This window comes from Apium graveolens, chromosome 7 (genome assembly GCF_009905375.1).
Source record: "Apium graveolens cultivar Ventura chromosome 7, ASM990537v1, whole genome shotgun sequence".
In the NCBI taxonomy this organism is placed as follows: domain Eukaryota; kingdom Viridiplantae; phylum Streptophyta; class Magnoliopsida; order Apiales; family Apiaceae; genus Apium; species Apium graveolens.
Window position 1 is genome coordinate 28,945,475 of NC_133653.1, and position 12,905 is coordinate 28,958,379.

General features: G+C 39.8%; 1 non-coding gene across 1 annotated transcript; it reads left to right on the forward strand.

Annotated features, from left to right (window-relative positions):
- The first annotated feature begins 992 nt into the window (after positions 1 to 992).
- Positions 993 to 1,099, forward strand: LOC141676205 (small nucleolar RNA R71). Its single transcript, XR_012556807.1, has one exon. It is a non-coding gene; the product is annotated as a small nucleolar RNA R71 (small nucleolar RNA).
- Positions 1,100 to 12,905: the final 11,806 nt, after the last annotated feature.

Consider the following 12,905-nt stretch of genomic DNA (forward strand, 5'->3'; position numbering starts at 1 on the left):
TAGAAACTTAGCAAATTGTTTGTCCAACTTTTGCTTCTACAGCCTCTTAGGAAAGGAGGTGGAGGATAGGTCTGTTTCCCCCTGTATTACCCTCAGGAGGAGTGTGTTCCATGGTTTTCTTCCTGATTCCACTTCTGCTTCCTTCTGCACATCTTTTTCAGCCACTCTTCAGATTTCGAAGCTTTAGATTTTTCAGGATTCGCAACTTTTCCAGACCTCAATGTAATTGCCTTAACCTGCACTTTTGCTTCCTTCTTTCCTGGAACTTCTGTGTCACTAGGGAGTGTACCAGGTTGTCGATTCAGCAAGGCATTGGCAATCTGCCCAATTTGATTCTCCAAAGTCTTAATAGAAACCGCTTGGCTCTTGCACATGAGCCTCAACTCCTCCAACTCAGATTTTACGTAGATTGATTTGCACATTCATGTGGTAGTTGCTAAAGTTTGAGTTGTTGTCTTGGTGCATATTGCGGTTGTTGAAAACCAGGAGGGTTGAATTGTTTTGCTGCATACTGTTGATAAGGCTGTTGCACCACATTCTGATTGTTGCTCCAGCTGAAGTTAGGATGATTGCGGTTGTTGGGATGATAGGTGACTGGAACTGGTTGCTGCGACCTCTGAAAGTTGCTCAGGAACTGAGCTGATTCACTAGAAATAGCACACTGCTCAGTATCATGTGCACCAGCACAAAGGTCACAAACACTAGTGATCTGATTAACTCCATAATTAGCCAAAGAATCCACCTTCATCGTCAAAGCCTTAAGCTGAGCAGCTATAGCAGTAGTTGTATCCACCTCCAGAATTTCTGCTACCTTGCCTTGAGGTAGCCGCTGAGTTGGATTCTGGTATTCATTAGCAGCCATCAGTTCAATCAACTCATAAGCTTTATCATAACTATTATCCCATAAGGCTCCACCTGATGTTGCATCGATCATGGGTCTAGATTGTGCTCACAAGCCATTATAAAAGAAATTGATAATCATCCAGTCAGGCATCCCATGATGAGGACACTTCCTAAGCATCTCCTTATAACGCTCTCAAGCTTCAAATAAAGACTCTCCCGATTGCTGCGCAAACTGAGTAAGAGCATTTCTGATTGCAACTGTCTTTGCCATAGGGTTTAGTAAGAAACTTCCGAGCAAGATCTTCCCAAGTAGTGATAGAACCAGCTGGTAGAGAGTGTAACCAGCTCTTAGCCTTTTCCCTAAGAGAGAATGGGAAAAACCTCAGCTTAACAGCATCTTCAGAAACACCATTGAACCTGAAGGTGTCGCGGATCTTGATGAAATTCCTAATGTGAGTATTGGGATCTTCGGTTAAAGAACCCCCAAACTGGATTGAATTTTACACCATTTGAATCGTGCTAGATTTGATTTCAAAAGTATTACCCACGATGGCTGGTCTGACAATGCTAGACTTAATGTCATTAATCTTCGGTTGAGAAAAGTCCATCAAAGCTTTCAGATTTGCTACTGGTTCTCCCATTGCAACGATCGCTTCTTCTTCAACTTTCACCTCAATAAATACTTCTTCTACTACTACAACTTCTTCCTCCGCTTTATCCAGTATTCTCTTACGAGATCGAGAATGTGTTAGCATAAATGCTCTCTAGAGTACCTGGAACACAAACAAGCAAAACAACTAAGTAAAATATCCGAGTCAGTGAACTTTAACGACCACTGATGATAAGCATATAAACTAAAAATAAACACCGAGTCCCCGACAGCGGTGTCAAAAACTTGTTAAGATGAAAACACGCGCTAAAATTACACACAAGTATATGCGTTTGCAAGTAATATAAAATTCTTTCTAGTTCGTTCCCACAAAGACTGGTTTAGGTTAATTTCAGAATGTGCACCTATGCATCAATGTATGATTATCACTCAATTCTAAGACAAGTAACAATTTGAGATGTTTTATAACTAAGATTAAACTAACACGCAAATAACTAAGAGATTAAAGTGATTGAATTAATTATATGAGATAAACATGTGATTCCAACTTCATTAAATACTTCATTCAAAGTCATTGTTCTTAACCTTAGCATGCAATGGTGATGACAACTAATCGGATAACACGAAACTAGTAAACACCAACTTTCGTTGCACGAATACCCTACTACCAGACATCCACAAAAGAGATAGAAGCTGAATAGACACCAATTATGTTGAGATCCTATATGTATATAGAATTTGACAACATAAAGGTTTACTGCGCAAGTTATCTATCGTGATTACATAGGGCAAGTAAGATGGTTAAAATTACCTATGAATCATGCATAACAAATACATGAACCTATGCTAGCATTGCAAGTTCTAAATCTCTATATTCACTGTCCCTTCAATAGAGATTAACACGCTATCTTATAAGTTCGCGGTGCTCATAAGATGAATAAGCACAACAAATACTAGGATATCATACAATCACCACACACTAAGATATCGAAACAAATTAACTATTAAAATCCATAAGTAAATCCGTTAGAACCGTGTGATTTGTTCATAACCAAACTCATCATCACCGTGGGTTCTGATAAAAGCATGGTATATAAAACTAAGTCTTTATAAACTGAATAAATAAACAAAGTATATTAACAAGAGTAATAGGTTCAACAATAAAGAAAACGAGCATCCAAGATTACAACTTAAGCAAAGAATCACAAGTAAAACAAGTTCTTCTTCTCTTTTATTGTATTGTGCTATTAGGTCTTCTTCTTGTCTTCTCCTTGCTCTCTGTTTTGAAAAACATCCTAAAAAATTCATCATATAGTAGCCCAAATCGACCAGAAGTCTAGCAGACTAGTATTCTATTAGAAAACAGGATTCTGGTAAAACGACCTGGCGCGGCCGCCCTGGGATCCGGCGTGGCCGCTCTGAGTATGGCGCGGCCGCGCTGAGCTTCTGGAAAAATTATTATTTGCTTCTTTTCTTGACTGCAACTGATGGTTTCTTCGCACACTCGACCAAGACTTCATCCTTAAACTCTTCCAAGCATACATCATGCAATTTCCAGCCTTTCTTCCTAGTTATGCCCTGAAATACAAAATACTACAAAAATACACCAAATACACAAGCAACTTGAGTACAAAACACCAATTCGAGCCTATATGAAGCGTTCTAAATGGACATAAATGCCACTTTACAGTTAAACCCCACCAAGTGTGCTTTTGGTGTTGGGTCTGGAATTTTTTTTTGGTCACATGGTCTTTGAGAGGGAAATAGAGGCCAGCCCCGATAAGATCAAAGCCATCTTGGACATGGAGCCACCATGTTCCATCAAGGATGTTCAGAAGCTGACAGGAAGAATCGCAGCTCTTGGGAGGTTCATCTCCAAGTCTGGAGACAAATGTCTGCCCTTTTTTAGAACCCTTAAGAAGGTAAATAATTTTGAATGGGCAGCTGAGAGCCAAGAGGCCTTTGAATAGCTAAAGAAATACATAAATGAAGCCTCGTTGCTGGCCAAACCAAGTACGGAGGACACCCTTTATATGTACCTAGCGGTATATGAACAAGCCGTGAGTGCAGTCCTCATAAAGGAAGAACAGAAACTCCAGAAGCCTGTATACTATGTAGGCAAGGTGCTCCACGGAGCAGAGTTAAACTACTTAACCACAGAGAAGTTTGCACTTGCCATCATCATAGCCTCCAGGAAGTTGAGGCCATACTTCCAGGCTCACAAAATCGAAATCCTGACAGACCAACTCTTGAGGAACATTCTTCATAGCCCGAAGGCCAGTGGAAGACTCATCAAGTGGGCAATTGAGTTAGGAGAATTTGATATCAAGTACAAGCCTCGAACGACCATCAAGGCTCATGCCTTAGCAGACTTCGTGGTCGAATGCACCATTAACGACCAAGAAGTCGGGGGGCAAGAGATAGTAACCCCATAAAGAGGAGAGAAAGAAAAGGATAAAGAAGCGACCCTGAAAGAGTATTGGGTTCTCCATTTTGATGGAGCATCCAAAACAAAATCTAGTGATGCATGCCTAGTCTTGAAAATCCCCGATGGGTTCATGATTGAGTATGCTTTGAAGTTGGACTTCCCAACTACGAACAACAAAGCAGAATACGAATCATTGATAGCCGACTTAGGCTTGGCTAGAGCCGTGAGGGCCAAAAAACTGAAGGTCTGTGGAGACTCAAGACTTGTAGCTGCTCAAGTCAATGGAGCGTTTGAGACCAAAGATGATACTATGGCCAAGTACCTGAGAGTCGTGAAAGTAATACTGACTCGGTTTGATGAATGGTACGCAAAACATGTCCCGAGAGAGGAGAACACTACGGTTGATGCCCTATTCCAGTTCGCCTCGTACGAAATCGAAAACTATCCGAGAATTATCTACTTCCAGGTCATGAAGACCACCACTATACATGTCATAATTCTGATAGCACCGGTCGGTGTGGCAAGTTGTTCGATAGACCCGATCAAAAGCCATATTGAGACTGGATGGCTCCAGACGATGCCCAGGAGGCATGCAAGCTGTTAGTGAGAGCATTGAGATATTCGTTGATTGAAGGCCTTCTCTATAAAAGGTCTTTTGTTATTATGTATCTGAAGTGCTTGAGACCTCTCGAAGCAGAGGAGGTGTTTAAAGTAGCCCACGAAGGGATTTGTGGACAACACTTGGGGGGGAGGGCCCTCGCTCACAAGATAACTTGATTGGGATTCTACTGGAAACTATACTAGCCGATGTAATGGCTTATGTGAAGAAATGTGACAGGTGCCAGAGGCACACTCCAATAGTATGATAGCCCTCAGAGAGGCTTACATCTATCAGCATACCCATCCCTTTTCTAATGTGGGGAATGGATATACTTGGACCATTTTCTATAGCATCAGGACGAAGGAAATTCATTGTGGTAGCCATAGACAACTTCACAAAGTGGATTGAAGCTAAGGCACTAGCCAAGATAACCACCAAGAAAATTGCTCAATTCTTCTAGGAGAATATGATATTCCGATTTGGAATCCCACACATCCTCGTCACAGATAATGGGCGACAATTTGATAATGCAGAATTCAGAGAGTACTGTGATGATAATAGCATAGAGCTTTGCTTCACCTCAGTTGCACACCCACAAGAAAATGGAAAGTGGAAGTTGCTAACAGAATCATTCTTGATGGACTTAAGAAAAGGGTCGGACACTCCAGGAATACTTGGGCAGACGAATTGCTGCCTATACTATGGGCATATCGTACTACCTGCAAAGTAACAACTGAAGATACCCCATTCATGCTGGCTTACGGAGGCAAGGTCGTGGTGCCCCCTGAGGTCACAGATGGATCCCCTAGGATCGAAGCTTATGAACCAGAGACCAATGAAGAAGGCATGAGACTTGCTATTAATCTCATCGACGAGGTTAGAGATGAGGCCAATGCCCGCAATACAGAGCATCAATGAAGAGCCTCCCTCTATTACAATAGAAGGGTTAAGGAAATGTTCTTTCAGCAAGGAGACTTGGTTATAAGAAAGATTAAGGCATCGGGAGTCAGGGAGAGAGAAAAGCTAGCCCCTACTGGGAAGTGCCTTATAAGGTCAGGAAGACATTATGTAGATGATCCTACAAGTTGGAGATCCTGAACAGTGACGAAGTGCCCTGCACTTGGCACGCTTCAAACCTGAAGGTTTATTATATTTAGGAAGTTTGTGATATGTTCCTAGTACTTAGTATTAAGCTTATGAATAAGGTCGACGAAACCATTTTATGTTAGGGTTGAACCCGTTTCTCAGAGATATTATCTATTAATGCGAGTTTAAGTCTATCATCTTGTCTACCAATTTATTTAAGTACGAGCATCTAAAAAATGCAAGTCCCGAATGACCAAATGTGAAAATAAAAGACAAGTATGAAATCAAATCAAATAAAATACATGGATAAAGATCCCGAAGGATCATAAGTTAGGTCCTGAATGACCAATAGGATAAAATCCAATATAATCCAAAAAAACAAAGTCTGCAAATATAAGCCACATGCGGTGAGTCTCGGGCACAGACCCGGAGGCCCGTCCGGAGGGGTCTAAAACAGGTAACTCTTAGGGGTAATAGAGGAGACTCGGGTCGACCATGTCCAGATACATGCTATGAACATATATAAATCCGCTCTTCCAACCTAAATCCAGGTTAACAGGGCGCATCTCATCTTCGTGCTCATCCATTATCTTGGTAAATGATGAGGATCTATGGTATGAGTCCACGAGCTTTTTCCACCCATTCTTTCTTTTCTCCTTCACTTTAGAGCACTTCCTCTCAAGGCAGCAATCTTTCCCTCCACTTCATGGGCTTTAGACTCCCATTCGTCCGAAGAGATCTTCATTTTGTTCATTGAGGTCTGCAGTGCTGCGTAGTCACTTCTCATCTTTATGCTCTGAGTGGAGGACGCGACGAAGTAAGCATTGGCCTGGCAAGGAGAATATAAAATAGAGTTATGAAAAGTGTAAGCCAGAAGGGATGAGTCCCCAAGCACAAGACATAGCCGACTAGACACTCTTGGCCTGTAGAAGGTCCTGCCCCGAGGCGGACCAGCTTTGGCCGACAAGCATGAAATGGGGCCTTTTGCCAAGCAGAACCTCCTGTAAGGGTGGTTCCTATAAAAAATTTTAAGTTCTAAAAGAAGTGCACTTAAACGAAAGTTTATACAAGTTAAAATATACCTGATACAAGGCTTGAGCCTGATATCTCGGCTTTAAATAGTTTCTCACTAGAGGAGACAAACAGAAGGTCGGGAGGAGTAACAAAGTTCTTCTACCATTCGAGGGGATGGGCTCGGACTACTGAGCACCGAGTCATTGGTGGAGATACCCCAAGAAGGTTCCTAAGGGATTCTTGCACTCCAGTTGAAGTCTTTAGTCCTCTTCTAACCGAATTCAGATGCTTCACGGAAAGCAGAAATCTAAGGGACACGGTTCGCTTGTTTGGCTGCATCCCGAGCCATTCTTCCTGTGACCACATCGCTCTTGTTGACCACAGTATCAAGAGCCTCAGCAGCTGAAATAAGATGAAAAGAAGGCAGATATAAGAATAAACTTGTACAAAGTTGAAGTGGGATAAAAATAAATACCCTCTTTAGAGAGGCTGCTAATGCCAGCCTCGACAAGCTTAGTTTCCGTAATGAACTCCCAAAAGGGGGTTCTCCCGTCATCATTAATAAGGAGGTCGTGGGCAAGAAGCTCAGCATCCGAAAGGTTGAGTATGTAGTGACAACTGTTAACCAGAACTGTTGAAGTCACGTCTGAAGTACACCTCGCAGTATCCACCCTTCTATTCTAAGACCACAAACATCTTATTCCAGTTGTGGTTTGAGTCATCAAGAGAACTCGTGATCACTATGTGAGGAACATGAGGTCTATGTTGTATCACGACCCGGCCAGGTCAGTTAAGAGGAGATGCTTTTATCATGAAGATGCTTCGGAACATTGTTACGCTCAATGGGATGCCCAATTCATGGCACCTCACTATGAAGAGAATGATAAAAGCCCACCCGTTGTGGTAAAGCTGACATGGATGGATCTTGAGCTCGTCCAGAAGCCTCGGGATAAAGGGGTGTGGTAGAAACCTTAGCCCAGACTTCAGGGCTGCCTTGTAAACAAATAGTCTCTGGGGACTGAGATTGCAAGCCTTTTCACTAGGCTTAGCCTTACGAACCTCTAAACATTTAGGCCAAGGGTAACCCGACCTGATCTCTTCAACATCCCCTTCACAAAGCATACTCCTATGGTGGAACGCATCAAAATGGACAGTACTTGGGTACTCGTCTGCCCTTTCATCCAGCATGCTCTTTAGACTGTTAGAACAACGGTTAATAGAGAAAGGGAAAACAAGAGTTATACCTTACATAGAGCAAATTGTAGCCCTCTTGTGCATGGCCTCCTTCATGGAGAGAGAAGATCTGCTAGGACCTTGACCTTGAGACATCTTTGAAAAGCTTGAAAAGTTGGGAGCTTGAGAAAGGCTTGAGAGAATTTGAGAAGTTGAGAAATGAATGTGTGAATGAAAATGAACACTTCTCATCTTCTTTTATAGGGAAAGAGCTACCTGCTACAACAGGTCGTAACTCTACCTGGTTCGCATTAGCAGGTACCTCTCGAAAGAATACCGGAAATGGTGGAGAAAGTGACCAAAAAATTAGAAGAGATGACATAATAACCAAAAAAACAATGCAGGACACCGCTTACCGTATTAGTCCTCCGATAAAATCTTGGATGAGACTAAAAACAAGTCATTAGTCTTAGCTAAGGGTAGATTTCGCTAATCACCATGATTAACAAAGCTTATGAAGATTAGAGCAAGATTAGGTTCTCAGATGGACATGATTAGGTTCTTCATGACTGATTAGACTACCCTGCAGGAGACCCCCAAGACCTACTAAGAGTAGGCCTGGCGGACCAGGCTACAAATGAAGCCTTGGGGCCTACCATGAGCCTCTATAAGATAGCCCGAAGGGCCCCAAGTCCTACAAAAAGTAAACCTGACCGACCAGGCTATAAATGAAGTCTTGAGGTTGACCAGGAGCCTCTGTAGGATAGCCCGGAGGGCCCCAAGTCCTACCAAGAGCTAATCTGGCCGACCAGGCTACAAATGGAGCCTTGAGGCCGATTTGGAGCCTCTGTAGGAGAGCCCTGAGGCCTACCAAGAGCAGACCTGGCCGACCAGGTCACAAATAAAGCTTTGAGACTGACCAGGAGCCTCTGTAAGAGAGCTCTGAGGCCTTCTGAAGTTGTTCTAGTTGCCCTCCTGTAAATTGTTTTGCGAATTCGTAAAAAAAATTATCCTCCAATGAAAACAAGTTTCGCGAAGACTAGGACGTCCATAAGAACGAGTTCCGTAAAGATTAGAGCTTCATCGAGAACACATTCGTGAAGAGTAAGGCGTTCACTATAGCAAGTTCGGAGAACTTTTCCTTCCGGCCGACCAGACCACCATGAGAGTGGCCCCAAGGCCTATCAAGAGCAGGCCTGACCGACAAGGCTATAAATGGAGCCTTGAGGCCGACCAGGAGACTCTGTAGGAGAGCTCTGAGGTTTTTTGAATTTTTTTCGGAGACCCTCATGTAAAATCTCTTGGAAAATTTCTTGGAAAGGATGACTCTCAGCGGAAATAAGTTTCGTGAAGAGAAGAACATCTACGAGAACAAGTTCGTTGGAGTATAGAACATCCTATAAAACAAGTTCGAACAAGTTTAATGAAGTACATGACATCCTACAAAATAAGTTCAATAGAGTACAGAACGTTCAGTAGAACGAGTACAGAACGTTCAGTTGAATGAGAATAGAACGTTCACTGAAACAAGGATAGAAGAACCACAAGGGAATCTAGGACCACCACGAGATTAATTTCATGAATGATCCAGAGCAAAAACAGCCTAGCAGAATACATGAAGGGCTAGAGTCCGGGTAGAAGGTTCTGCAAAAAAATTTTGAACAAACAACTCTGGCCAGCAGGGAACAGGATGTCCTGCCCCTAGCCGACTAGGCCTGGACGAGCAGGTTTCAATGAAGCCCTTAGGCCGAGCAGGACCTCCTGCAGGCTGCCCTGCAGGAGGTCCTACAAAGTCCCGGCGACCCCCATGCGAAATATTTTAATTTTTTTTACAAAAATGGGAAAAATAGAAAAAATTCGATTTTTTTTTAAATTTTCAAGATTTTAAGATTAGCCCCGATTTGGGCCTATTAGTGAGATTTAGCCCTAATTAGGTCCGATTAGTGTATATTACACGTAATTAACCCGGATTAGGGGAATTTAGTGACTCGTGTGATGAAATTAGCCCCGATTAGGGTCGTTTAACCTATTCACTCACGTGATTAGTGTCAATTAAGGATAATTAATGTCTTATGCATACTAATTACTCCTGATTAAGACAAATTAGCCCCGATTAGGGCAGAGTAGCCTCGATTAAGGCCGATTGATGTATTCTAGCTTAAAATTAGGCTATTTTAAGCCTAGTTAATAGCCTGTACATGGAAATTAGCCCCGATTAGGGCCGATTAACCCCGAATAAGGCATGTTAGCCGCTTTCACCCTGTAATTAACCTTGACGGAGGTTAAGGGGTGATAAATGTCCGCTTTTTAGTCCTGATTGTGTTAAACACTATCCAATTAGCCTGTGAAAAGGCCTTAAGTGTGTATAATTGCACTATATAAGTCATGGTAAACATGTAGGTCACTTTATAATTTACGATAAAATGGCAACACCCATGAAGGGCCGACACCCATGAAGGGCCAATACCCGAGAAGGGTCAAAAGTATCCCGAGTCGCGAAAAGACCATTAGAACTTCCACGAAAACTCGAGCAGTATTCGCGGAAGTTGGGGGAAAATGATATGGATAGAAAATATATCCTAAAGACACATTAAATGTCACATTAAGTACACTTGGGATTCTTGTTTAAAGTATAGTACAGTCATGTCAGGTCCAAACTCGTAGCAGACTCAAGATGACCCATGTAGTCAAGGCCCACCAACAGAGGTCGTCAAGGTCCACGAACATAAGTTGTTCACGGACTAGGCCTAATACGGCTGGAAGAGCAGAGACACGCGTCCAAAACAAACTCAAAGTCCTACACAGAAGATTATGGAGTTCCTTCCCTTATAGGACTCATAATCACTATCTAAGTTGGAGACTTATCCACCAAGTCTCCCAATACAAGTCTAACACTAGACTCACCTCTATATAAAGGGCTTTACCCCTCAACCTAGAACTACGTTTTTGGCTTAATTCTCTACCACACGGATACGTAGGCATCTTGCAAGGACCGATAGTCCCGAACGCGAGAGCATCCATTAAAACTCGAAACTCACAAACCCTAGCATTAATTACTAACACACTCTAGTTTTTATTCCACAACACTAAGTACGTGATATGATTATAATTCATCAAAATTTTCAATTTCATGCTTTTTTTGTAAAATTTTTGTGAATGGATATTTAAGGATTATAAATTATTTTACTCCATGTTTATTTTGTTATGTTAGAGGATATGATTATAATCACCTCTGATACTTGATGGGGGGAGTTATTATTTAATCCCCTTTAACAAGTTATTTTTTAAAGAATTATAATTTCCTTCATTGTTATCCCATGTGAAACAAACATAGATTGAAAAATTTAAAGAATAATATTCCAATCCTATGACTATCCCTTAAAACAAACTAAAAATAAAATTTTAAATGATTATATTTTAATCCTGATCTTATTCATTTTAAAATATAATTATTTAATCCGTCGGATTAATAATAATGAGATTAGTTATCCCCAAATTATTATCCGGGGATTATAATCTCATTAAAGAAAAATGTGTTATTATTATTTTAATAATAATTATTATTATTATTTTATGAGCTACATATAAATATATCAGTTATAATAGATATTTATTTTATTAGGTTAAGTTAAATGGTCAAATAAGAACCCAATTAGATTTTAATATATTGTATAAACCTATTAAGTGATACCCAATATCAGGCCCAGTCAAATTATAATTAGAGATTTAATTAGGTGGTATATTAAAATGGTATAGTCTCCAATATATCAAGTACATTACATGACTTATCTTCTACCCATCAGAGAGCTATTAAGAAAATCTAAGGAGTACTTGGTCGAGGAAGACAATAATTAAGAACATTATACAGATTCAGATATCGTCATAATTATCGTATTATGAATTTAGGTACGCTTTTGTCTTCGGTTTAATTTGGATAATTATATATGATGATTATGGTCATTGTCTCTATTTTAGAGAATTATGTGTTTATAGCATTGTTAGATTCTATCAATTGGTATTAGAGCCTCTTCATATTTAATTATTGGATATTGATTCGAGCAATTTTGGATACATGTTATTTTGATTCTTTGGATTATTGTTTTCTGAGATCTTGAAGTTACGGTCTGTTATGGTTCACTAAGTGATTTCATAATACTTGACCATAATATGGTTATTAATTGGTTACAATGTATGGATTTAGAACTAAGACTTAACAATTATGTTGTGGTTTGCTATTAAATTTTATTAACATGGTATACTATTACATATGATTAAATGATGTTGACTTAGTAATTCACAATTGGCGATGTACCATCTGGTGCTGCTGTGTAGATAAGATTTTATCGACATATTAGTTTAATATTATTGTTTATGAATTAAGTGCCTTCAAGCAAGTATTCGTTAGTCATGAATTTATGTGTCCTTTACATATAAATTTAATAAAATTTTGTTCTTTACCGGTCGATCACAAGGTTGCCCAGTTTTAACATTTCAAGGTCTCTTCTTGGGTGGAGCAATTTAGATGTACAGTAGGATATTGCGCTTATATATTTTGGTTAGTAAGCTGCACGTAAAGAATATATTATATTTGTGGGTTTAATTTTTTTATTATTGATAAATTATTTTTAACTTATTTATTTAAGTGGTCAAATATATTTTAAGTTAATTGATTGAAGCAATATGTCGCCAAAGTGACATCTTTTGTGTAGATTGATTAATTTAAAATTATTATTACGACGCTATAATATTTAATTTTATACAAATTTATTGGCCCAAAGGAAGGTAATATTTGGCCAAAATTAAAATATTATTGTGATAATAAGTATGTAACAATATCAAGTTTTTTCATTTGAATAATAAGTCGGTCCAAAGAAAGAGATATTATTTGACAGAAATTAATTGTTAATACTTGATTATTGCGTGGGGTACCAATTGTAAATTAAATTTCTGTTCAAAGACTAAAATTTAATGTTGCGCTAGGTATCTTGTGATGGTGTTGCCAATATTTAAAATTTATCACATTATTAAATATACTATTTTTGAGCATTATGTTTTATATTTGTTTTCTATTTCAGTTACTACTAGTGTTAATTCTGCTTCCGCTCAATTGAGCATGATTCCAATGTTGAATATGACAAGCCATTTACGTG